Below are 27,182 nucleotides of genomic sequence, written 5' to 3' on the forward strand. Positions count from 1 at the left end.
CTGTATGAAAGAGTATTTTAAGATAATTAAGTTGACAACTAAAGTGATAATTAGATGTACAAACTTGGATGATGAAAATTCAACATGTGCAGTTGTATCATTTCAGGTAACTAAGTGACACACAGATAAACAGAAATCTTTCTTTACATACAAGTACATTGCTCATGCAGACATCTTAGGTCACAACTGATGTATCTACTTAGCAATTGTTGAATTATTTGAGTTTAAGTAAGAGATATTTTCCAACATCAGAAATGTGAAAATGCAAGCCATGAGTCTCTCAGATTTAAGTTATTTCTACATAATGAAATATTATTTCTTAGTGTCATATTCAATACGTACACATTATTTTATTGTATTGTATATAACCGGTGCCTTTTTTTCAAACATAAAGGCTATTTCCAATATTTCTTTAATTGAAGTTTGCAATATATACTTTCATATGAAATAAATTTCACATATTTTAACATTTATTCCAGAAGGTATCTTAATGGGAATTTAGAAGATATCTTGTATTAATATGTAAATAATAATAAGGCATTTTTTAAATCTCAATTTCTGATTTGTTGTCTTCTTAACACTTATTTTTTTAATTTTTTAAATTTTTTACAGACTGCATTTTGATTCATTGTACACTTATTTTAACTTGCCAAGAATATTTTTTTGTTTTGTTTGAATAGATTGGGTGGCCCATTAAGTCATTATCAATCATGAATATTTAGATGTTAGATGTCCCCCAAAAGCTTAGGTGTGAGACAATGCAAGAAGGTTTAGAGATGAAATGATTGGGTTAAGAGAATATTAACCCAACCAGTGAATTAATATCTTGATAGGGATTAACTGATGGGTCACTGTAGACAGGTAGGGTGGGGCTGGAGGATGTAAGTTATTGAGGGCATGCCTTTGGGATTTATATGTGTGCTTGTTAAGCAGAACTCTCTCTCTCTCTCTGCTGTCATGCCTCCAGCTGCTTTCTTCCACCACACTTCTGCCATGATGTTCTTTCTGCCTTACTTCGAGCCCTAAGTAATGGAGTCTGCCATCTATGGACTGAGACCTCTGAAATCATGGGTCCCCAAATAAACTTTTTCTCCTCTAGTTGTTCTTGTCTTATCCTTTGGTCACAGCAGCAAAAACAAAACAAAACAAAATAACTGACTGAAACAAACATTTTACTTATACACTTGTCCATTGGAGGCATTTCATTGTAATAGAATGACCTGGCAAAGAATGGCCCTGGTGAGCTGTGGGGAATGAGGGGCTAGGGGAAAGACCTGCCTCATGAGGGGTAAGTGTACGAAATGCAGCCTTGCCCATCAGAGTCACCTAAGAATCACTAGCAAATAAGCTTGTTGAGTGGGCAAGAGAGGAAAGATGCTAGAAAGAATGATGGAGGATGACAGAAGTCAAACAATATCTAATTCTTAATTTGCCCTAAGGATTCACCATGTGTAATACAATGCACTTACCACTACCCTTCCTCGGCTGTGAAAGAGCAGGTTCAAATAATGATCAGTACGCCATTATTAGGCCATTAGGAAAAGTGTAGGCAGCATATTGGCTTCTGCAGCACCAGCTCAGAGATCAAGTGTTCAGAAGCATGGGAGGAAGGTCATAGTCTGGACCAGTGTCCAGGTTCGCACACCATCCCCACCAGTAGTGGGACCTTCTGCTAATGTAACCGAAAGCAGTCCTTCCTCCCAATGCCAATTCAATAACAAGGACATGATTTTTGAGAAAAAGGATAGAGAAGTTTTATCCCTTTGCTATCAAAGGAAAAACAGAGGGGTCTCAGGCCCAAGAGGCTGTGATTCTGCCCATCAGGGAAAACAGAACTTTTAAAGGAGCTATTCAAGGGCTACATACAGGTGTGCTCTGGTAGGGAGTCCCAGGGTGCTCTGATGGTGTTGGGATTCACTTGTTAATTTGGGAGATACTCACTCCCTGGATCCTCTGGCAGACATCTCCTTTCTGTGGAGCACAGATAACTCAAGGTAATCTTGTTCCCTGCCCCCAGGTTAAGGGTGGGGAGAGAGAGAAGAGGAAAAGAACAGGTCTTTTAAAAATAAGAGCATATATTCAGAGCTTATATTCAAAAGGTGAAGTGGACCACTGTTACACTAAGAGAAAAGCATATTTATTTCACAAATTTCTTCCTTTTTCTATTACTTAAGATTTTTATTTAAATCTTTAATAAATGAAGTCTGGGTTTATTCTTCAATGTGTTTCTTTGTCCAATTGTATAATTCCTTTCTATACATCACTGTATTCTTCCACCTTTTCTAATATATTCCCAATGATCACTTCTTTTCTACCTTTTGTCTGTATACTCAAATCATATTCAAATAGAGCCAAAAGAGTCATGTACAGAGGTGAAATGGCCAAAACCCCTGATAAAGGCACAAAAAGAGCTAAGAGGCATTGTGTTGACCTGCAAGGCTGCAAGTCAAGTCATAGCCCTCTCCATGTCTTCCCCTCCAATTACATTCATTTCTCCCCAGTACATAGAATGCTAGGGAAGATATATGTGGTGGAATAGGAATCCTGGCCTCACAGCTGACCTGCAGTGCCAAGAAGGGGGCTCAGCAAGCATTGTCCCAACTCCAAAGGAAGAAAGGAGCCCATTGTCTCTTTATAAAACCTTAAAATAGAACTGCCCTTTTAAATGCTGCATGACATTGTAAAAGCTCCCCTCTATTTTCTGGCTTGTTATAACCACTGGGTCACTCATCCATAATGTTGCTCTCTAGGTTTCTGGAACCTAATTCAGAGTCCTTTCCTCGTGTATACCAAGTTATGTTTTTTGCAAAGTTGAATTGCCTTTCGTTTGTGTGTTTGTGTGTGTGTGTGTGTGTTTGCTTTAAGCTAAATTTAGTACACTGTGTCTCAATTCTTAATGGTGCCTACAACTCCCAAATTAGAAAGCTTTCCAAACTTCAACAGCAATGTTATTTTCTTGTTTCAAACCTTCTCACTGTGTTAGCTTAGCATAGTAACTAATATTTTATAGTGCTTTACAGTTTACAAAATACTCTTAAACATATCATCTCCTGAAAGGATGTATTATCAGGAACTATCTTTACCAAGACTGTGGGTTTGATCACCAAAATCTCTCTTTCTCACATGCGCACATACATACACATTAATTGGTTTGTCAAAGACTGCACAACTACAAATAGTGCGGATTGAAACTGGTCATCTGCCTTTATACAACACAGTGATGCTTCCCTTCTTGACCAGTTCCTGTCCATTTATTTGCACACATGAAGTTATGGACAGCAAATATAATTATTATTTAATGGAAAAGAGAACAAATCTCCGTGTCTAGAAGACTATTTGACCATAGATATTGGTCAAAATATGTTTTTCATGTTTTTGTCCACACGAAAGCAAGACACACCAAACAGTGGCAGGTGCTTTAAAAGATGTGAATAACTGATATTTATTCAGTACTATGGTGCACAATACTCATTATGAAGTGCTTTCCAAGTACTAGCTCAATTTATCTAATAACAAACCTATAAAGAAAGTACTCATGTTGTAGACGAGGAATCACAGTTATAAGAGATCATGCAGACGAGGAATCACAGTTATAAGAGATCATGCAAGTCTCTCAGGCATGTAAGTGGTAGGGACTTAAACCCAGCACATGTGGTTCCAGTGAGCATGCTATTAACCACTGAAACATTGGAATAAAGAGAATTGGTTCCATATTCAACGTTAAGTTAGAATTTCTTCTGCACATTGACTGATTGCATTAACTTAGGAGATATTTAATCTCCCTGAAGTTCGGCTTTTCTATTTGTGAAATTAATAAGTTTCAGAAATCAGCACCTAATTAGTAGACAGTAAATACCAGCTACTGTTCTACTGACATTACCCACCTCAAATATGTATTGAGCAACTGCTTTGTATATTGGACTAATTCTCTGAACACTTTGTTTTTAGAAGTTCCTTTTCTTCTGAACACCAGAGTCCAAGGCTAACCAGGCACTGTTCCTTCTTTTCTGTATTTGAATAATTCTCTCACTGTACAGAGTCAGGGTTACTCATTTTCAGCCTGGTGTGGGTCACTGCTGTTTCAGGTGAGGGTGTAACTGTAGCATCTTTTGTTTTACAGCATTATTACCACTCCATCTTTTCTAAATATCTTTTCTTAATATGCCTATTTCATTTGGTTATTTTTCTAGGGTGATTTGAGCACACTATGCATAAAAAAAAAAAACCACTTTTCACTACAGCCATCCCTATTAATATAATTTAAAATCAGAGACTTCATCTCAAGGTACCTCTGTTTCCTGATCCATCTTCTTTTTTTCTGATAGACTGGATCATGGATTAATCCCTTGGAGACAGAGCATGACTTTTGATGGTTCTCTGCACTTGGGTGGATTTGTTTTCAAACCCATTTTCCCCAACTATTAATTGTCTTCCTGCAAGATTTTATTTTTCTCCTTCATCAGCCCCTAGAATTTACTGGACAGATTTTCACTTTGCTTTTGATTTACAATGCTTTGATGCAACTCTTGTGTTAAGACTCACTTCAAAGGGCAGCATTTTATACACAGTATGGCAGTGTCTGTTGCATTTCTCTAGGAATATGGCCAAAACAAAATCTCTAAGCTCAATGTCAAATCTAATGCCATTGCAATAAAACAAATTCAAAATGCCTTTAATTAGAACAGATGTTTTATGATCTGAATATTTCTGTAAACTCAGTCCATACGGCCAATGTAGCCAAAATTAGAACACATTAAAAAGCATAAAATTGTAAATTGGACATGTGGATAAGCTTTATTGATATTACAAGTTATTATAGTAAGACTTTTTGTCAGATTTCCTCATTTGGGGGCACCATATTGAAAAAAACAATGCAAGTATGAGCTGCACAGACATGATTAGAAGTTGAACCTATTTGGATTCACAGTGCTCACTCCAGACAATTACATTTTTAAACTTTTAGCAGATGGCCAGAATTAAGTCATCAGTGGAGCCAACATGCAGTCAGATATACCATTGGCAAGGATTTAACTTCACCTAGAAATAAGCTTGTGGATGGAATCTGCTGAATCTGATCCTGGCCTATCTGTAACTTTGGCAGGAAAGCTGCTTCCATTGTTAAGTCCTGGTGTCCATGCATAAGACTCAAGCCATGGTCAACATGGTGGGAAACCTGTCATTGAATGGGGGTCGGGGAGGTAAATGAATCTGCTGAATTGGGGGTTTACTTTGTATAAAATATATATATACACATACACACACACACACACACACACACACACACACACACTTCAATGGAAGGCATTTTCCTTATGCCAAAATTTTCACACTCTTGACATAATTAAATGGAATAAAAGAGAAATAGCAAAGAATATTCTTTTGTAGACTTAAGATGATTATACTAACAGCTTCTTGAGTGTTTACTGTATGTCAGGAATGGTGCAAATTCTTTAGATGTTACCTTCTTAAATCCTCACAATGTCCTGTGAAACAGAACTGTCTTTATTCCCATTTTGCATCTAAAGAAAGTAAGACAAATGGATTTCACACAGTTGGTAATGGCAGGTAGACTAAAAAGAATCTGCAGAGTCTTATCCTAAGGGGGTTTATCTGTGACCTCTGAGAGGATAGTTTTAGGAGAGTTATTGGTGAGAGTAGGATGAGAACTTGATTTTCTTATTAGTAAAATATTTGGAATCAAGGACATGAGGGAAGCCTACAGCACCTACACCTTCATCTACATAGTTGATGACAACCTCATGCTTCTCACGCAGACTGTTTGGTTCTAGTGTTCTCTTCACCTTTACAGTACCTACCTCTTGAGTTAAGTGGCTCCTAACTTTCTAGAACCAATTCAGTTACAGTTTGAATGCTGCAACAATCCCGTCAGACATACCATCTCCTTTTTTGGACTAACAGCAGAGGCACGAAGAGACTTAAGGTGACTGATCAAGAATGCAGGGTTAGTAATTGGGGGTCCATATGAAAACTCATTAACAGCATGAAACCATTGAACTTATCATGGAACTATTCTTCAGAACTATTGTTAATCTTTGACTCAGGTTTCTACAGATGAGACTGGTGGGGTTGCTTCCTCATGTCTGCTGTGAAGTCCTCTATAACAATTGACAGGATCCATGATAACCTGTCACCCTGCAAGGTGCTAGGTAAAGGCCCATAACATGATACTCTCATTTGAAAGTAGCAGGCATTTTGCCATCTCCTGATTTTACCTAACTCATGTTACCTAGCTTTCAAAGCCAGGGAAGTAAGAAGGAGGCAGTATAAATTCAAGGTCATAGTGAGTCAGAGCAGAAAGATCCCAGGCTGTTCCGTCCCTAATCAACACATCTCTCTCCCTGTGCATAGGCAGGACATTGAACTAATGTGTTTGTTGACATCTGAGACTCATATTTACAGGTTTATAAAACTATTGGTTGCTATAAAGTTACAGAAACATGACTCCAGAGAATGCTCTGCAGAAAAAAAATGCCTAGTCATATTTTTTATAACAAATCAGTAAGGAAGTAAGCATGTTGGTCCAGTCACTCTTCACACAAGCCATGATGTAAAGGTAGAAAAAAGTAGCAGTGGTCTTTCATCTCATTTCCTACCAGTTCATAAGTTTGTTTGCTCGCGGGTGCTATTGAAACATCAAGTTAAAGCAATTTCAAGGCCATTATTGCTCTAAGGCAATAGCAAATTTTTAGTAGCTGTGGTCATGGCTTGTACGTCCAGGAATGCTTCAGAGACTATTCAGATAGCAAAAAGCAAATGGTATGAGGTGTTCCATGCACCATATGGATTCTTGGCCATGAAATGAGCTCTAGGACCCTTCGCATTCTGAGGGCACCTAAAAAGGTGCTGGCAGTTCCAACAGCCGCATGGTAATTTTTTAAAGTTCTCTAATATGCATCTGAAAGAGATAAGAATACATTTGAAGGCTTCTCTTTCAAAATGTCTTTTTATTAACTATCCAGGTCCCCAGACATCATTTCCAGACTGCTTTTCTGTTAAATCAAATGGATAAAGTAAACAGGAGGGAGAACAAGAGAAAGAGAGAGAGAGAGAGAAAGATGCTTAAAGTCACATGACTTATTTTTATCATATCCTCTCTGTCTTTTATTCTTCCATTTTTTCTCATCTACAAGGTTTTCTATGTTTGATTTCCAACTATTTTCAAACACTTCATTCATAATTGCCATTTTCCTGCCTTTCTCTGATTTTTAATATGTTCAGTATTTTTACTTCTTTTCCCATTCTGGTTGAGATGCCAGCATCTCACTCTCTGTCCAAGTAACTGAATTTACACATGGTTTTATATTTTTAAACAATCACTCCAACAATATTCCAACTGTCTCTGGAGGAAGGAATACAATCTTAAATATAAATCAGCCTGTGCCAAGTGAAAGCATGCTCAAGTAAGGCATTAAATCCCCCTTCCGATTTCCAAAACCACATTAAGAAATAGCTGAGGCCAGCTAGAGAGGATGTGGCAAAGGTGAAAAATGATAGTGTGAAGAGCCCCTGGTTATATCAAATTTTGCTTTTTTATTACTTTGGACTTGCCAATAAATTCTGGGAGTCAAGCCTTTTTAATATATTTCCTAGGTCCCTGCTAACTCCAGCATTTGGCAAGATGAAATTCCAGTAGGCTGTTTAGAGACCTCCTGCTCCTACAGCAGCTAAACATCTCAATGGGCCAGCCGTGAAGCAAGAGCAATGAGCGTGTGAATTCCAATATATTTCTATGCTTCCTTGCTGTCTTAGCAGGACTGCTTATGTTTGATGATGTGTAGCATAATATTTAAGAAACATTTTCAATGGGCTCAAAGCTGGCTGTACAAAAATAGGGAAACATACATCTTCCCTACATATATTCCTATGGATTTGGAGAAATATCAGTAAACATTGGGAAAGGGGTAGGAGGAGGAGGAAAAGAAGAATGCATGATGATTCATTGGGTCCCTACTCTGTCCCAAGTATGTATATTTATTAAATTTAAATTTACAATTTGAAGTATATATATATATGTATATATATATATATATATATATACATATATATATATACCTTTCAAAGGTAGAACAAGAGTTTCAAGAGAATTAAATAACTTACTAACTTACTAATGGTAACCCAGTAAGTGGTAGAGTTATCTATGAATGAATCCATCAGATGAGGAGAAGAAGGAAGACTAACATTTGTTAAACCAGACCTTGTACTTAGCACTTAATATATATTATCTCATTTACAGCAATTCTCTAATGTAAGTAATGTTACCTCTAATTTATTGATGAAGGGCAAAAAGATAGCATAGGTGAAAATAAAGTGTCTAAGTCACAAAACCAGTGGATGAAACCTCTGGGATTTAAACCACAGCCAGCCAACTTTAGATCCTGCTGCCAACCCCAAATTCACATGCTTTTCACTAGATAACAATGTCACTTGAGTCATGCCAATGGAAATTTAATGACAAAAATATTCTTATTATATTTAAGAAAACTGAGTCCTTACAGATACTATATTGAAAATTGATTCATTCATGAATAGCATGTCATTGTGGCCCAAATACTGAGATGATTATGTCAAAAGATAACTCCACACATCTGAAAAGTGTTCCTTAACATCTTATCCTCACTACAGCATGGATAGGACTTCTCCAGCATGCATTAGGGGTTCTAGATAGTGATAAGTAGGGAGAGGAGAGAGCATTCTAAACTTGCAAGCCAGCAATCTAGTTGACTCTGTTACTCATGCAGAGTTAGATTGCTGTTGAACTGGATTAATAAATTCAAAAGATTTCAAGAATTCAGCTAGAATAAATTCCAGATGTTAGGTCTCTCGATAGAATTAAATCACTAAACTCATTGTAATCAATTCCTTTTACAGGAGCAATTAATCATGCCTATTCTTTTCTTTGCTGAAACTATTTCCAAGCAATGTAGATTTTTTTTTTTTTTACAAAAATTGTTTTCTTGTTTAACTCTTTAGATTTCCTTATCTCTTTTCATGTCAGTTTTAAAGAGGTGAAGAAAGTAGGAATGTGCAGGAACATTCCTTTGTTGAGTATTTAGTCTAAGTGAGGCATTGTGCCAGGTACTTTACTTCTAGTAGGTTATGTGAGGTAGATTTTGTTTAATCTCTATTGAAAGGATGAGGAAACCATGGCTTAATGAGGTTTGTTAATTATCTTGTGTCACATCACTAAAAAGAACTCAGCTTCAAATCCAGATGTTTCTGACTGCAGAGCCTGAGCTCTTAGTCAGCATTCATTGAATTCATAGCTGGTCAAATCATTATATTCAAAAGAAGTAGATTAAAATAGATCACCGCCATCAGGGAAGGGCTGTGTATTCTGTTGAGTTCTGCTCTTGCAGTTTAGACATAATACACATAAATTGGAGTATGCTCAGAAAAGAACAATTTAAAGGGCAAAGGGCCCCAACCACTTCAGCTAAAGAAGAATCTCAGGAGTCAGCAACATTGAGCCTGGAGAAGAGAAAGCTCAATATGGTCCTGTCTTCAGATATTTGAGGAGCTGTAACGAAGGAAGTGAGGTGAGCCTGTGAATGGAGAGGCCTGGAAAGTCCATCTCCATGGTTCTTTGACAGTCTATGATTCTGATATGTTTCTTATGAATTTGAAGGGTATAGCCAGGGGAAGTTAATGTGGTAGCTAAGCATGGAAAGACTTCTCTACCAGAGCAAGTTGATGATATCCGTTGTGCCTCAGACTTAAACCATCATTGGAGTTTCTTACGTAGCCCAGAAAAGTACCTGGCAGGAATTTTAGGAAGGAAATTTAAATATGGAATAATTGATTAAGCTAAATGTCTTTCCTGGATCTGAGAACCATAAATGGACACATAAATGCTTCATGATTACAAACCATCACAATAATGTGCTGAGAGTCTTCAGAGTATGAGATCCCATGTTTACTCTTCTCTTCCAGAGAAGCTTCTAGTGGAAAGAAAAGACTTGAGGAACAATATATGACAATACCATCAGACTTTCAGATCTTGAAGTAGAGTTCTAAAATGACAGAGGCAGGTTGTGAGAAAAGCCATGCAAGAACTAATGAGATAGCTCATAAGAAAATGTTTTGAATGGAACAAAAATCCATTGAAATCATAGGGAATATTAAGGACAATAACAAATTAGAAAGGCAACAGTCTTAATTAATAGGGAAACTTTCTTGATTAAATATCATTGTGCACTGTATATATGGAATAGGTCAATGAGTGAAATCTTCAAATTAATTGAAAGATCAAATTCATTTTTTAAATGTAGTTAAGTCTGTCTTCACGATGTATGCAACCAGAAGATAGGACCCACTCAGCAAATACCCTAAAGGTGGAGTCAGTTTTATCTCTAGCTTTTGTCAAGGGATATTTTCCTAAAGAAGAGCACACATAATTGTTAGAAGTTATCACAGTAGCATATTCCTTTTATATTTTTTCTCTTTTGATCTCAAATACACTAGTAGCTTCTGTGTGAAACACATGCAAAAGGATGCACACACACACACACACACACACACACACACACACACAAATAGTTCAGGATCCTTCTCAGAGAGACAGCTTCCAATTCAAGCCTCTGAGACTTCAAATAATACCCTGAGATTTCTGAGCCTCTCAGAATAGCTAGAAGTTTCAGAGAAAAGTCAAAATCTCCCTTCTGATTGTCTTGTTGCTCATATATTTTCTATTGTGGGACCAACTGTTACCTATATTTGAAAGCAAGAAACAATTGCACATTGAACTCCGTATATCCTTCATGTCTTCCACATTCTGACATGCATATCTTTCCAGGTTTCCCATGATAGTTCTGGTTGAAACATACAACTGTTTTAGACAGTAGTATAAAATCATTCCTTTATGAACATGAAAGATCTGTCTCACTATGTTCCACCTACTGTATTTCTCAGTTTCCTCCTAGTTAATTTCAGTCCAGTTTCCACCCCTCCCGTATATCTCAAGATTATCATCCTTTCATTGCCTAAACTATAACAATTAAGGTCATGTAAAGAAGAAAAAAATTATCTGTTTTAAAACTGCACCCCATTGAATGGGGATATGTTTAAGTTGAATAACATTATTCCTAAGTTTTTCCCAAGTAACAGTAACTTTGAAATTTATGATTCACATATAATTCTAGTGTAACTTGTGGGATAGCTTGTATCATGATAAAAGTTTAAGTAATTCCTAAGATGATAGATCAGAAACCTAGCCATAAGATGTAACAGCCTTCTTGTTTCAAAGAAGGAAAGCCTGAGGGAGGATGAGTGAAGATGGGAATCAGGAGACATCTGTCCACAGTGCCAAGGCCAAGGACTCTTCCTGAAGGCTGCCATCAAGAGGACTGTAGTCCAGATGGCTTTATTTCCCATATTTGGAAAAGTACAGAAAAATGACATGTGTTCCTTTCAACCACATATTTTCTACATATATTGCATTTTTCTCTTCTCTGATTCCACCTAATTTATTTTCTCCATAATACTTCTCCCCAACAACATATTTATATTATCAGCCTATCACTAGACTCTAAGCTCCCCTTAATTTCAAAGATGAGCCCAAAGTAGAAGCTCAGTAAATGCATATTCTTCTCCACTTGCAGGGTGGCCATGTCCCTAAAGAACCTATCATGAGTTGAAAATATCATAATTTTATGTATTCAATACACTTAACCTACAGAACACCATAGCTTACCCACAAAGCACACCAAGGAGTATTGGCTGTTTACTCTTGATTACATGACTTGATTGGTAGCAGCAGCTCACTGCCACTTGTTGACTCTGGCCAGCATCAAAATAGAATCTCATACCACATGACCAGACCAGGAAAAGATCAAACTTCAAAACCCGAAGTGTGATATTCACTGAATGAATTTCACTTTTTCACCATCATAAAGTTGAAAAATTGTTAGGTCATGCCACTATAAGAAGTCAGAGACTTTCTATATTTGTAAAATGAAGGAGTGCATGAATGGTGAGAGCTTGTTTTATTAAATTTTATATTGCTTTAAAGCAGGTCTAGTAGGGGAACTTCTAAAGCAAATACTTGGTACTATTCAGATTGAGACATATGGAAAACATTTAATAGCATCTCTGAGAGGTCCACTTTTTGCAATAGTGATAACCAATGGTACCTACAATGTCTCCAATCAGGTCAGAAAGTGAAGCATATACTTTAATATATAAATTCTGATATTTTTAGAGTTTCTTGACCTATTTCTCTCCAAGAATATGAGTATATGCTTCACTTGAACACCAGTAAAGTCACTGTATATTGATATGTGGTTGGTCCTATTGTCATTCTTGACTTGGATCCAAAATGATACTAAATTAAACTTTTATGGACTTTTCTTTTAATCATATGTGGCATTTAAAACAATATTACTATAGGATGATAATAAATAACACTTTTTTAGATATTTTGAAAATGCATTATATAAATGGCCCAATTGTAAATCAGAGCAAAAAGAATACTGAGTTAAAGTATCTTTCCTGAATACCCCTCTGAATGATAGCAAGGTGCAGATAATATTCCTTCTATCCAAATACTCTAAAAAAGCAAAAAATATCACCAATATAAATAAGCCAACATATAAATAATAATTTTTTTTATGAATGGCTCATAGATATTGGATCATTTTTTTAAGATTTTGACCAATAGGTCATCATAATCTGTCTTCCCATCAAAATCTTAAAACCCCACTATACAAGCAATTACATTTCAGTCATTTGATTGGCACTGCAGTGGCCCCTCAACTTCCATTCCTACTTCATCTGATAAAAATGGTAGTTTTCCTTCAGTCTCTGGGAGGAGGTCTGTTCTTCCCTGGCTCTAGATGTCTTTGATTCAGGGATAAGAATATGACCCAGGCAAAGCAATGAGAGAACACAGTTTGGAAAAGAATCTTCCTTGCTCTTCTGAGGATACTTCTGAAACCAAATTTCTTTCTCTGTGTCATGGACAAGGACTTATGTAGCCCCTGGGAGTTTTGGCAACCAGTTTGTATCTATGTAGGTAATATGACATCCCACCTCAGAAGGTAGGAAAAAGAAAGTGGGTGTTTGATGACATGGTTGAATGACTGAAGCAAACCTCTCTTCTGTGTCAGTTTATTTGCTTTATTGTAAATATCAGCGTAAATTGGATGTTTGGTTACTTGCCATCAGGTAATTCCTAACAAATTAAATTCCTTTCTTCAACAAACATTTTCTAAGCATCTACTAGGCTTTGAGGTCCAAAGACAATTAAAACATCTTTCATGCCCTCAAAGATGTAACAATCTGATAAGAAACACCAGAGAGTAAATACCAAGGTGGGTGGTGATTCTGAAGTGAGATGGCCCATCAAAGATGCAGGCGATAAGGGAGTGTATTATTTACAGAGCATTTTAATGATAATAATAATAATAATGACTAAAAGTAATTTTTTTATCACCATGGATTCCCAGTTTTAAACAATGTCAGTGTTAAAATACTTCTCCCTGTCAGGGTAGACAATTTCTACTGCCTTCACAGCCCCAAACCTTGTACAACATTTTAAAATAACTACTTAAGAATCAAACTAAATATCTGGCTAGTCAGCTTTCTGTTACTATAAAACACCTGAGATAATTAGCTTATAAAAGAAAAGCTTTATTTTGGCTCAGAATTTTAGAGGTTCTAGTTCATGGTTTGCCCCTTTGCTTTGAGCCTGTGGTGAGGCAGCACACTGTGTTAAGAGTGTGTGGCAGAGAAAAACTGCTCACCTCATCAGCAGGACACAAAAGGGAAAAGGAAGAGACCAGGGTTCCATAATCCCCTTTGAGGTCATGCTGCCAATGACCTAAAGACATCCCACCAGGTCCCACCTCCATTATGTCTCATTACCTCCCATTGAGTGCAACACAAGGAGCTTTGGGGGCCCTTATCCAAAACACATAGCAACATCTTTGTACCATAAAGTTCATACTTTACAAAAAAAAAAAAAAAAAAAAAAAATGCCTTCTAAAAAATACTACTCTTAAGCCATAGATATTGGATCACTTTTTAAGGTTTTGACCAGTAGGTCATCCTAATCTCTCTTTCAATCAAAACCTTAAAACCCCACTATGCAACCAATTACACTTCAGTCATTTGATTGGCACTGCAGTCTACTACAGTAATGTAGTAGAGCTTTCTAGCTATTAGAATATTGGTAAAGAGAGAATATTTCAGTGCTGGATAAAGGCAGCTTAGGAATTTATTGAAACTATATGAAGGTATATCATAGGATAAGGAAAATATGTGCCACAAAATATTAATGTCAAAAATTGGAGAACTGATATATACTTCCCATTTGTCTTTACTAAGGAGATGATGATATCTCTTAACTAGATAGGGCTAAAAGAAAAGACTCTATAATGAACCTAAATGACTCTAGGAGGTTCTGCTAACACAACTTAATCTATTGAGGCTCCTTTGTGCATCTTACGTTGGGCTGAAATCTAGTCCTTACAGGAAGGCCACTCCTATATCAGTGCTTTTTACTTTCACTTTCCAGTGTAGACATTATCCATTGTGCCCCAAGGTTGCTTTAAGTGTAGTCATTATCCATTGAGGTATGAAAGATAGTTGCTTGACCATTGTGACTTGACTGATTTCTACTGAAGGATGCAGAATACACTGCAGTATAGGCACAAGTAATAGAGTGGGGGGAACAGAAGCTGGAGAATCGAGTCCTTATGGGAAAGATGAATAGCCAGATCCTAACAGATGAGAATGGTTTTTATAGAAAATCTTCAGTAAAGTGAAGGTATTGAAAGCTAAGGAAATAGTTCCAGATGCAAGAACATAAACAATGTATATTCCATAAAAGATAATAAAACAGCAAGGCTAAAATATGGGGGAGTGGCACCAGATGGTGAAGTAAAGACATCTGTTCTGACTTTGCATAAAGATGACCTCCCATAGCATTAAGAAGCTGCACCTAGAACTTCATGCTAATTACTGAGGACTTTATTTGGTAAATAATGAGGACCCATTTTTAAAAAGGAAGATGGCAGAAATTTCATAATTCTGTTTTTCATTTTGTATCATAGAATATTTGAACATTCAAAACTATATTTCAAATATCTATGTAAATTTTTATTAATAATATGATTAACATCTATGACACTACTACCCAACTTAAAGAACCAAAATAATTCTTATACTATTGTGTATGTAATTTGCTTTTCTTCCAACCTGCTTTTTACCTCCTCCTCAGAGTTATCTACTATGAAGAATTGTTTTATCATTTATTTGCTATTTATAATGAAAAAGAATGTATCATATATATAACCCTAAACAATATATCATTTGGTTTTCCTTGATTCTGAACTTTATAAAAATTGAATTACTCTACATATAGTGGTTTTTTTTTTTTGATATTTCTTTCCTTCAAACTTTATTGAAGTAAATTAACAAATAAAATTATGCCTATTTAAGATGTATGGTGTATATGTAACTTTAATGACTTGCTTTTTCTGTGAATGTTATTTTTAAGCCCTTAGCTATACGTCACTCATTTTCATCACTACTTGATAGGCCAATTTGAACATGCCACATTTATTTATCCACATTGCTTCTAAAGGATGTTTCACTTTTTGGTTAATATAGCCATAGCTCCTGGTGCACATGAACAAGAATATCTCAGGTGTTCACCACGGAGATAAATTACTGTGAGTTAGGGTTATGAAGGTTCAGCTTTACAAAATAGTATACCACTTTTTTCTATGGTGATTAAACCAACTTAAATACCCACCAGCATTGAACCACATTAGCACCGGTCTTTAGTATTATCAAGCTTTTTGTCTTCTTTAATCAAGGAAGAAAACAATAAAATGCTCATCATTATAGTATTTATTTGTATATCCCTGATTGTTAATGCAATTTTTAAATATATTCATATGCTATTATATTATTTTATTATATTATTAGTATAGTATTTTTTCTTATAAGACATATAAGACATTTTTTCTTATAAGACATATCTGTTCTTATGATCTCACTTATATTCTAATTTTTTTATTTGTATCTTCTCTCTTTTCCTCCTAATCTGGTCACTATTTAGAACATCTTAATTTCTTCAAAGAAATAACTTTAATTTGTTGTCCTTTGATTTTAATCTATTTATTCACTTGTTTTTTTAAAAAAATTATCCTTATTATATCTGTTATTCACTTTATTGGAGTTTTTTTTTTCTAACATCTTCATTTGCCCTAGAAATTTTAACCCATATGCTGAGTGAAGTCTAATGTCACTCAATATATTAATCCTACGCTAGAAAAAAAAAAAAGATCTTGAAATAACCCCATGATTAATGTCCACATGTCCACATTGTGGTTTACCTGTTTTTAAATTTCCTAAATTAGAAATGCTCTGGTTAGGTGTCTCACAGACAGTGTTGATTATTTTTATTTATTTACTCACTAGACATATTCTTGTTACCATCTTCTTGCATTTTAAACTGTTCTTTTGAGATCATTTTTCTTCTAAGAAGTATATAACTTTAATATTCCCCTAGTGATTACTTATTAGATCTCCTAAGAAGTAAGTTGTTGTTGTTGTTTTTGTTGGAGGAAAATGTGTCTACTCTGTGTTCTTCAAAAATAATTTCGATATTTATATCGAAATTATTTTTCCTTAGCACTTTGAAGACATTGCTCTATTGGCTTGTGGGTTTTACTGGTGGCTATTGGAAATTTTGCAATCAAATTTTCATCTTTTTCAGTTGCCCTGTCTTTTCTCTCTAGCTACATTGAGGATCATTTCTGTATTTGTGCTGTTTTGCTATCTCAGCTATTATGTCTAGATGTGCATTTCTCACATGAATCCTGCTGCCACATGGTGTGTTTCCATTATCCATTATTTCATATTTTGTTTTTGTTATTGTTATTGTTTTTGTCCTAGGATTGGAACCCAAGGGAGCTCTACCACTCAGCTAATCACCCATCCTTTTTATTTTATATTTTGAGACAGAGTCTAAGTTGCCCAGGTTGGCTTCAAACCTGTGATCCTCCTGCCTCTGAGTTACTGGGATTGCAAGCATGCATCATCATGCTGGGCTTAGAGTCATGTCTTTATTCAGTTCTGGAAAAAAATGTCAACCAAATATTGAATTTAAATGTTGCATCTCCTCCATTATCTCTTACTGTAACTTCAATTATAAATATATGATTAATATCTTATGTGTTCCCCCATGTCTTTTAACTTCTCTCCAATAATTTCCACCTTCTTGTGTCTGCATCTTTTTGTCAAATCTAAGTCTTCATCTACATCTAATTTTCTGAGTCTGAAATGTTGATCATGAATAGAAATGAAGAAGTAGAGTGAAGGATGATTTAGGAAATGGTAGTCATTCCAAAAATAGAAGAGACATTAATTCACTTCCTAGGTAACTTAAATTAATAACCACTCTCATAAGTCTTCTGTTTCTTATAGGATATCTCTAAAACTCATGCTATACCATTAACAATTTTTCACTTTAAAAGAAATTTTAACTTCGTTCCAAGTTCTCTGTAAAAATTTTTGTTGTATTTTTTAAAGGACAAATTATGAAGTATCAAAATGCAGCAAAGAAACTAAAAAGTTTATGCAGTAACATGGATTTGAAAGCTCACTGAATTGATTTATTTGATGCATAATAATCTCCTAAGCCCATTGGAACCATTTCTTTCAATCCATAATATGATCTGTGGGACCTAATCAAAGGCCAGAACCATGGTCTTTGAGTGTGTGATTTGTTGTTTTCCAAAATAAATAAAATAATTTTTAAAATTTCCAAAAAAATCATGAGTTCAGCAAGTGCAGCTGAATTTTCCTGCTATTGAACAAATTCTTTTATTACTGACCGTCTTCAGCAATTAATGACTGTGGAGCTACTATTCCACTATTCTTAGCAATAACAAATAATATTTGCTAAACAGCCCTGAGGCATCTGTTTGTAAAAATTAGTACTTTTTGTTATGTACTAACTTAAAATACAAAGCTATCACTGTGAAATTAATTCTTAAATTTTAACATCAGATTTAGTAGTCTAGCCCTTGAACATGTTGTATATTTGTAGTCTCCCTTTCCTCCAAAATTGTATAGAAAAAGTAGATCAATACATATTTTGATCTCAGAAGAGCTATTTAGAACATATGAATTCTATCTACCTTTCATATATTGTAATAATTCAGATTAAGGAAATAATTCTTGCACTCCCTATCTTGCTGCCTTCTCCCTGTCTTCGTGCTGTCCTTTCTTCCCCCTCCCATACCCCACTCCTATCTAACCCAGTCCATAAATGACTTGGAGTACTGTGCTCAGCATTAGCAGTGTCAGCATTTAGGACTTCTATCTAAATAACTTCTTGATCCCCCTGGCAATAAAGGGAGACAGCATGGTGGGAGTGGGGGTTCCCTGCACCACCAGAGCAGGAAGTCAATATTGTGGAGTGGGAAAGCTTTCTGACCCTGTTTGCTTCCCCTGACAACTTAAATTCTAATATTAGTGATTTGTTCCTTTGGGTCAGGGCATTGGCCCTTATCAAAATGCAAATCCCTTTGGGCCAAAAAAATGGCCTTAAGCTGCTATCATTCATTAACATCATGCAACTAATACATGTATTGGAATATTTCTAGCAGAATCAGGCTGGAAGTAATATTTTAAAGACAACTAAAGAGATCCAGTTTGAAATTGATTCAGGACTATATAAGAGGTTGCTAACCATTCAGAGAGAAGTAGGAAGCCATTACAGGCAAAGAAGGAGGAAAACAAAAGCAACCAGAGGTTGAAGAAACTCATCTGATTCCCAGTTTTTTTCATCCTTGCTCCTGAGTGTCAACTTTCCAAACAGTAAAGAAAACAATAGCTACCTGAACACCCCATGGGTCTAGCCTAGGGGACATGGTTTCCTGCATAGTTTCATCTGGGATCTTATAAGGCAAGAGTCATGGAGAGTGGAAAGCACCCATGGAAATGAACTTAGAGGTGATCAGAAGTGTGAAGGTGCCAGGGGGGAGCTAGAAGTTGTTCATTGCATTTACAGGAGTTTCTGACACATGAATAATTCTGATCATGACTACTAAAACTAAGCGCAAAACTGGTCAAAGTCTTATTTCACTCTGGAGCTTCAATATGCATCTCACCAAACTATAACTGGGTATGTTTGGTGAGTACATGGTCCTTTGTTCTCTTTTTACATTTAGTTAAGTACTTCTGGTATTTTCATTTGTACAAAGTTCACTGCCATTGTTCAGAGGAATACAATGAATAAAAAATACAAAAGAGCTGTTCCCAAGTAGCTACTAAAGGGCTGTAAGAAGAAAATAAAACAATAAATATAATGCCAGTTAAGACTATGATGTGAGCTCTCTGGGAAATACAGATGAAACACACATACAGTGTGCTGAGTGTTAAATAGTGCTCAACCCTTTAGTTATAAATAAACTGTTCAGCCATTGCCATAAAGATTGGCAGTTGGGAGTGTCAGTTACTTTCATGCAGATGACCTAAAGCAAGCCATCAATTATCCACTGAGATGAGAAATAACTAAAAAAAATCTTGGAAATTTACCATTGATTAAAAAAAAAAAAACAAAAAAAAACAAAAAAACAAAACTATCTGCTCCCACCTCTGCTAGAAATTCCCAAAGGTCTCTAAGCATAAAAAAAAAAAAGGAAGTGGAAATTCAAATATCTTTTGAAGCTTTTTCTGACATTGTGCCTTTTGAGTCAGGAATGCTCCTTGTCATGTACAGTAGGGTTGGGATTGAGAGATGCCAGAGTGCTTGAGGTTAGAGCAGAGATCTAAGTGGAGGTAGCAGAAGGTATTGAGGCTAAAAGAAGGTTCAAAGTGGGCCACTATGTGGAAGGGCATGGTTCAGAATTTCAGAAGATGAAATTCAATGAAATGCAGGTGAGAAAGAGCCAGAAGCAGGTATTGAAGTCAGAGTACAAAGCCAGGATTCTATGTTAAGTGACATTGAACCCCACAATAAATGTTAGCACTTGAGACTTGCTTTCATGGAGTGTTCAGGAGAAATGCAGGAGGTCAAATTTGTTGGGCCAGAGACTGAGTGAATGTTTTCAGACAAACCAGTCTTATTTGGATAAGTCAGCATCTCTCTCCTTGTGTCCTCATGTTGCTTGGTAATAAGTGAAAATCACTCTCATAGTCATTCATGTCATACACATGTATTAAGCAACTACTGTGTTCCAGGTTCCATGCTGAGTGTGCACAGAAATTCAAATGGAAGCAAAGTGCAGTGTAACACATAGTCCAAGCACATAGTCCAAACTTAGCTGAATTACACCTATTTTCCTGAGGCTGGCCAACAGCTGACCTTAAAAGACTAACTTCAACTTTCAAATAGTCCTGACTAAGCGTCTCACAGAACTCATATAATTAATCACAAATGTCCTTTGGTTCACAACCCTTTCAGAGACAGATGTTTTATAACAATTTAACCTTGAGGACACATGCGTTGAAGTACTATTGAGCAAAAAACCACTAAGCTCTTTTCAGTTTACACCCAGATTGTTGTGTCTGTCCTCTTGCACCTACGTGTCCCATCCTCCTGCCCATCTGTTCCTTTCACTCAAGTCCCAGAATCCTACGCCATGGGCAGGATTTTCACCTCTCAATATAGTACTGTGTATCTTACCTCATAGTTCAACTGACTTCCTGAGAATAAATCACTGTCCTTGTATTTCCTAAGCAACAACGAATATTGAATTTGTTGTTAACATATGTGAGGCTTTGTTCATTCAATAGATTACATATTTTAATCACCAATAACTGTCCTGAGATATCAGATGATAAGTCCTGGAGGATCAACTTTTAATCACTTATTGATTACAATTTGAGAAGCCCCGTGTCCAGATTAAAAGCAGTATGACTTGTCCTGTGGTAAGTAAATCTGCTGCATTTGAAGTCTTGAAGTTGTTTTAAGTGCCGTGAACCAAGTTTCTCCTGTGGTGGTTTTCAAGATTGTGACATTTTATCCTAGTTTTACAGTGAAAAGGGTTCTTTAGCAAAGTGTTGAAAGGCAACACAAGTTCACTCTGAGGCTTTGATTATGTTTAATAGCTTTGCTGTCAGACGATGAGTCATGATCTTTCTCTTCTGTTTTACAGTTTGTATTTACACCTCCTTGCATTTGATAAAAGCAATGTGACGGGCTCTGCCCATTGACAATGATGACTCCTTTATTTTAATAAGTGCAGAGGAAAAAATAAAACTTAGTGTGGTAGGGTGTAAAACCCCTTCCTTCAGCCATCTTCAATTTCAGGAGTTTTATTTGCATCCTGGTAAAATCACTACTTTGCAGCATTAACTGTCAACACATTCATCATTTAATTTACATGGGAAGTTTTGCTTTCTTTCCATCAGGCTCAATTTAGCATATGAAGTTAAGAAAAATTTCTTATCTTGTCTATTTGCAAGCCTGCATGAGGTAAACATTTATAAGTATGCTTTTGTAATATTTAGTTTTTTGGGTTTTTTAATATTTTTAGTTATAGATAGGCACAATACCTTTGTTTTATTTATTTATTTTTACGTGGTGCTGAGGATAAAATCAGGTGCCTCACATGTGCTAGGCAAGTGCTCTACCACTGAACCACAACCCCACCCCCTAATATTTAGTTTCATGGGAAGAAATCAATGCCAATTCTCTCTCCAGTCTAGTAAGGCTGAATTTGTCTAGCAGCAGGGCGTGGTCAGTGTAAATGGTTCTAAAGAGGTTACCCACTGAGGAATAGAATTCGTATTTTTAAACTCATATTGGACTTACTAATTATTAATAATTCATACCAAGTTTGTTCTTTCTAGGCAGCCTTTTTAAAAGTCATTTCTTTTAGAAGTCTTAGAACTTAGCTTTGTGTTCATTTTCCATATACCATCTTCAGTCAGATGTTACTAATTTGAAAAGAGGTTTCATCCCCTTTGGTGAAAATAATTTGAGGTATAACCAAGTTGGTACCTGAGTGCCTGTAACTCACCCCTCAGGTAGGAGTCTATTTAGAATTAATGAGAGAGATGAAGTCATGAGTGAGTATAAGAGGGAGGTAAACTTTTTCTGTAAAGAAGCAGATGGTAAATATGTTTGGTTTTGTGAGCCATACAGTCCTTGTCCCAACTACTCAATTCTGCTATTGCATCTCGAAAACAGGCATAAACAACATGAGCAAATCAGCATGACTGTGTTCAAATAAAACTTTTATTTACAAACAACAGAGGGCAGAATAGATGAGGCCTGTGCAACGTAGTTTGCTGACCCCTGGTAAAAGATATCAACCATCTGGTGATTATATTTTGGCACATTGCTAAAGAAACAGTGACATTAGACCTTTTCCTGTTACGTTCACACAGAGAATATATTAGAGTTCCTGGATACAGAACAGGTATTTAAAATGTGTGCTAAAACCAGATGAGTGGTACACACCTGTAATTCCTGCTATTCAGGAGGCTGAGGCAAGAGGACCACAAGTTTGAGGGCAGCTTCAGCAACTTAGGGAGATCCTGTCTCCTATTTTTTTAAATAAATAAAAATAAATAAATAAAGTGTGTCCTGACACCAGCAAGGCTTTGCTCAAGTTTGTAGGAGCTTAGGCAATAAGTTCTTGAGTGCAAGGCCCAAGAAAACCAAAGGTGATCCAGGCAGAGGCACTAGATACTTGAACACCATTATGTTCTCTCAGATATTGAAAGTGCAGGGTGAACACATTGAGGTGGGAGTAGAAGAGGAAGTCTGACTATGGGAGAAGTTCCAGACAGTCACTGCTTTTGCTACTATGTCCATTCCAAATAAGAATCTATCCAGGGGCTTAGGGAAGTAGGAGTTATGCAGGTAATTGGGCCCTGGCCTAGTAGGCAGTTCAGAGAAGAGAGTCTATCCCAGTAGGAACAGCAGACTGCTCAGTAGGTGCCACTTTGGACTGGTAGAGGGATGCATGTTAGGTGGGAGGAAGTTTGGGGAGCTGATGGAGGAAAAGACATGAGAGAAATGCAAGGAGTGATTGATGAGTAACTCAGAAACCTAGAAACTGGAAACTTGTGTTATCAGCAGCTAGCTTTGTCAGTCAAGTGCTTCCCAGGCACCAAATTCCTGGGGTATTGCAAGATTTAATTAAGGCACCTCTGGAGTGTATGAGCCAGTTTCTGATCAACTGATCAGGTAGATGCTAGCATGTCCTCTGCAGGGACAGGGGAAGAGGATCAAGACCCAGGAACCATGTAGCGCTGACTGAATTAGGGCTATAGGCATTATGCTCATGTAGGGCCAAACTGTAAGAGCCTGAAATGGACACTTTTTTGATAAAGTCTCACTTATACTTCCACAGGAAAATCAAATACTTTGCCTAATACTGCATTGTTCCATGAGAATCTTATCTACAGAAAGTCATATTGTCTACTTTTTTTTTTTTTTTTTACACATAAAGAACTTTTACATTGTGAGAAGAGTTTAAGAGATGCAGTGAGAATTTAACTTGGACATTGAATCATTTTCAAGATGAAAAGTGGAAACAAAGAACAGCATAAAAGGTATTATGTACAGTAGACATTTCAAGTTAAGATGAATTATTGTAATGTAGACTACTTTAAAAAGTAAGGAGAATAATACTTTTAACCTTATGTGTATATTTAAACACTCAAAAAAGCATTTTTACTTTTTATGACAAGTGAAAGTAAAGGAAAATACTTGATATTAATTTTATAAAGGCAATATAAGTGTAAAGCATTTTGCTTTTATAGCCACAAGGAGACCCACGTGACTTTGTGCACCATTTATATAGATTTAGTGTAGACTTTTCAAAAAGAGATACTCTATTTGCTCTTTAATAAAATGCAGTCTTTCCCATCCTACAGAATAATAGCCCCCTTTAACATCACAATTAGTGGCTTCTCCAGATAAGATTTGCCTGGAAGGAAAAGTGTATACTGGTTCCAAGAAATTAATATCTCCTTGTTGAACAGATTTCTAAAAAGAAAACACATACACACACTCACACACACACACACACACACACACACACACACACCTTAACTTAGAATCCCATAATAGTTGGAAACAAGAGAACTGACACCTTAGTCACATGGCTCTCTTACAACCACATCTGAGGAGCTGTAGATGTAAAGGAACTGGATTTGAGATAAACTGTGGCATCTCCTAAGTGAGCCAGGAGAGACAGGATAGCTAGCTCAATTCTCACAACACTAATTGTACTGAACAACCTCAACGGCAAGGATAAATCTGTATGTGAAGAGTGGATATGGATAAGAGCCAGTTAGAACATCCACCTCCTGATTTCTGGAAAATAATCACATTCAGAGCAGCTTGCCAGCATTGACAAAGGTCCTAGTGCATGCAAAACATTGGAGAGAGGGGCAATTGCCATGTGTTATAGTCAGCTTTTTTGCTGCTGTGACTAAAAGACCTGATAAGAACAATTGTAAGGAGGAAATGTTTATTTGGGGGCTCACAGTTTCAGAGGTTTTGATCCATAGACAGCTAGCTCCATTCCTTGAGGCTTGGGGTAAGGCTGAACATCAGGGCAGAAGATTTGACAGAGGGAAGCAGCTCACAAGATGATAGAGAGACTCCACTCAACAGATACAAAATATATACCCAAAAGGAATACCCCCTGACCCACATCTTCCAGCCTCACCCTACCTGCCTTCACTTACCACTCAGTTAATCCCTATCGGGGGATTAACTCACTAATTGGGTTAAGGCTTTCATAACCAATCTTTTCACCTCTAAGCCTTCTTACATTAAAGGCTTTTGGGAAACGCCTCACATCCAAACCATAATACCACGGAAAGTGAGAACCCAAATGCAACAATACAAATGAGTGTATTGAAATGTAGGAATCTGAGCAGCAATCATTTTAAATAAAGAAAAATATAGTGAAACGAAAGTAATAGTGAAGTCTACTCACACATGTCCAGAATAAAGCAATGCCCAGAGCCATGTCCCTCAGTAGAAACTGCTAGTGAGTCTTGGGCACCTCAGTCTGGGGTGGCTCTTAGACCAAAGCCATGCAAAGTCAGGAGTATCTCTGACCAGCAGAAACCCAAACATACAATTTTCAGAGCATAGAAGGTTTGGTTTGGGCTCTGAGGTTCTTAGTCTTCATTGATCCTCCCATTTTCCATGCAGAGAGGCAAAATCAGACACCAAAATAAGCTTTATAAAGCTTTTTCACTTCCAGAAGCACCTGTGTCTCCACTGAGACAGCATCTTTTGGAGGTTCTGTCCCCAAAAACTCTTCTACCCTTCCTGTTAAACATGCAGAGATTCACTTATCAAATGGTTTGCCTCCAATCCAAACAACCTTCTTTGTAATTATTTTTATTGTAACAAATTAGCCTAGCAATGATTTGAAAGTGTTATTCTATATTGCAGACCCTTGCTCACACAAACTGCTTCATCACAGACCAATTTGGAGACTTTAGAGAAAAATAAACTCTTCTGGTTGCTAATCTCAGGGAAGACCTACCAGATCACATTCATTTCACCTCTCCACTCAATTTGCCCTGTGATAAACATGGCTTTGCTAGTTTTCTGCCTGTTTTATACAATAGGGATAATGGATATGAAATGAATACTTCAGAACAAAGGCAATGAAGTATTATTATAGCTGATGAAGGAATGATTTACTCTGAATGCCAATTGCTTAGAGCAAGGATTTTGTAAAAATCGAATAATAAATGCACACCATATTGGCAATGTATTCCCTTATTGATCTTTTATGGAAATCAGATTTCAGATAGAAAAATGCCTGACATGCTTAAGAATAGATTCTAGAGCAAATATCTATGATGAATTGTTATCAAGCTTCTAACTTGCTTACAGTACATTTTCAGAAGCACCCAGATACTTATAGTTTTCCTTATGTTTGTTGATTTGTAGAATCTATAAGTTAATAAAATTTGAAAGTGAAACTTTTGACTCAGAAGAAGCCTATAAGGCAGCAGTTCTTGTGTTGCATTAGATTCACCTGGGGAGTTCATTTAAAAGGGATTCCCAGTACCTTATTCTCCAGCGATTCTGATGCAGAAGTTTTAGGAAGGCCTAGGAATCTGCATTTAGACTAAATAGCCCATGTGCTTCTAGCCTGATGGCTCTTGATGAGAGTTTGAGAAAAACCGCAACAGAGTACCTCCTACTTTGAATCAGATTTCACAGGGCACATATAAGAAAGAGGACAGAAAGTTAAGAGGCTTAAAATAGCTGAAATCAGAGCCGAGATCAAGCCTCTGGTTCAGAGTGCCAAAAGAGAGGAAAGGATAAAAAGAAATATATATAGCCAGGCCACTCACCTTGCTCCCCTTCACCTGATCCACACTGAGGCCACCTCTTATAAGAGAACCCAGCGCTAATCCCCCGCAGTCTCTAACACACCCACTGAGTTCAACACTCTTCATTTCTCAGGAATAAAGGCAAGTTTTAGTAAGCAGCACTGCAGCTAAAAGATGAGAGCTACTTAACACCAAGATAAAATAAAGGAATAAAAACACAGTCACACAAATGGGTTGCCTACCCTACCAAGTATTTAAAAACATCTGGATAGTGTACTTAGTTTCTGTTCATCCAGATGTTCCAGCTCTGGGGGCAAAGCATGCCATTCATTCAAGCCTTCCATTCGGATGACACTTACATGCTCCAACAATGTCTGAAGAGCATATTACAGGGTGTGGGGTGATGGTACAGCTTAGAACCATACACAGGCACTCCCCAGTTCCAAACAGATTCTGTCCGACAGGTCGATTTGTGACCCAGACATTCGTAATTCAGAACCTAGCTTCTTCTGGAAACCATGTTCCATGCTGTGGTTAACGGCTCAGGCCAGCCACAGAAGACCCTTTAATCCATAGCACAGCTAGAGTAGGGTAGGCAATAAAACATCCAGCTGAGGTCTGGCAGTAGAATGCTCTTATGAAGCCCTGAGAAAGAGACGAAGAATTTTTCTCTTTCCTAGATTGAAGGATGATCCCAGGCAGAATTTTGAATAGAACAAGCCTGGTTTTGCTATTGCATTGCTTATTCTCCTGAGCATTGCTTCTGAGCCTTCCATACTCTCCTTCCTAAAACTTGCCCTCCCTTTCCCTCTGGAGGATTCCATACTCCAAAATGTACTGTCTCCTTCTCTCCCTTCCAATCAAAACTCACATTCCTA

General features: G+C 36.8%; 1 protein-coding gene across 25 annotated transcripts in view; it reads left to right on the plus strand.

The window, feature by feature from the left end:
- B3GALT1 (beta-1,3-galactosyltransferase 1) overlaps positions 1-27,182 on the plus strand; it is a 644,122-nt gene that overhangs the window by 489,551 nt on the left and 127,389 nt on the right. The window contains exons 1-2 of one of the 25 annotated variants that reach the window (XM_079131888.1): positions 19,598-20,907; positions 23,442-23,544. The exons of 23 other annotated variants lie outside the window; for them this stretch is intronic. The gene's annotated coding sequence lies outside the window, so the exon portion shown is untranslated. Of the gene's footprint in view, positions 1-19,597; positions 23,545-27,182 lie in introns of those variants that run through there. One more of the 25 variants, XM_079131880.1, reaches the window with a different exon arrangement.

This window comes from Sciurus vulgaris (assembly GCF_902686455.1).
Source record: "Sciurus vulgaris genome assembly, chromosome: 3".
NCBI classification, from domain to species: domain Eukaryota; kingdom Metazoa; phylum Chordata; class Mammalia; order Rodentia; family Sciuridae; genus Sciurus; species Sciurus vulgaris.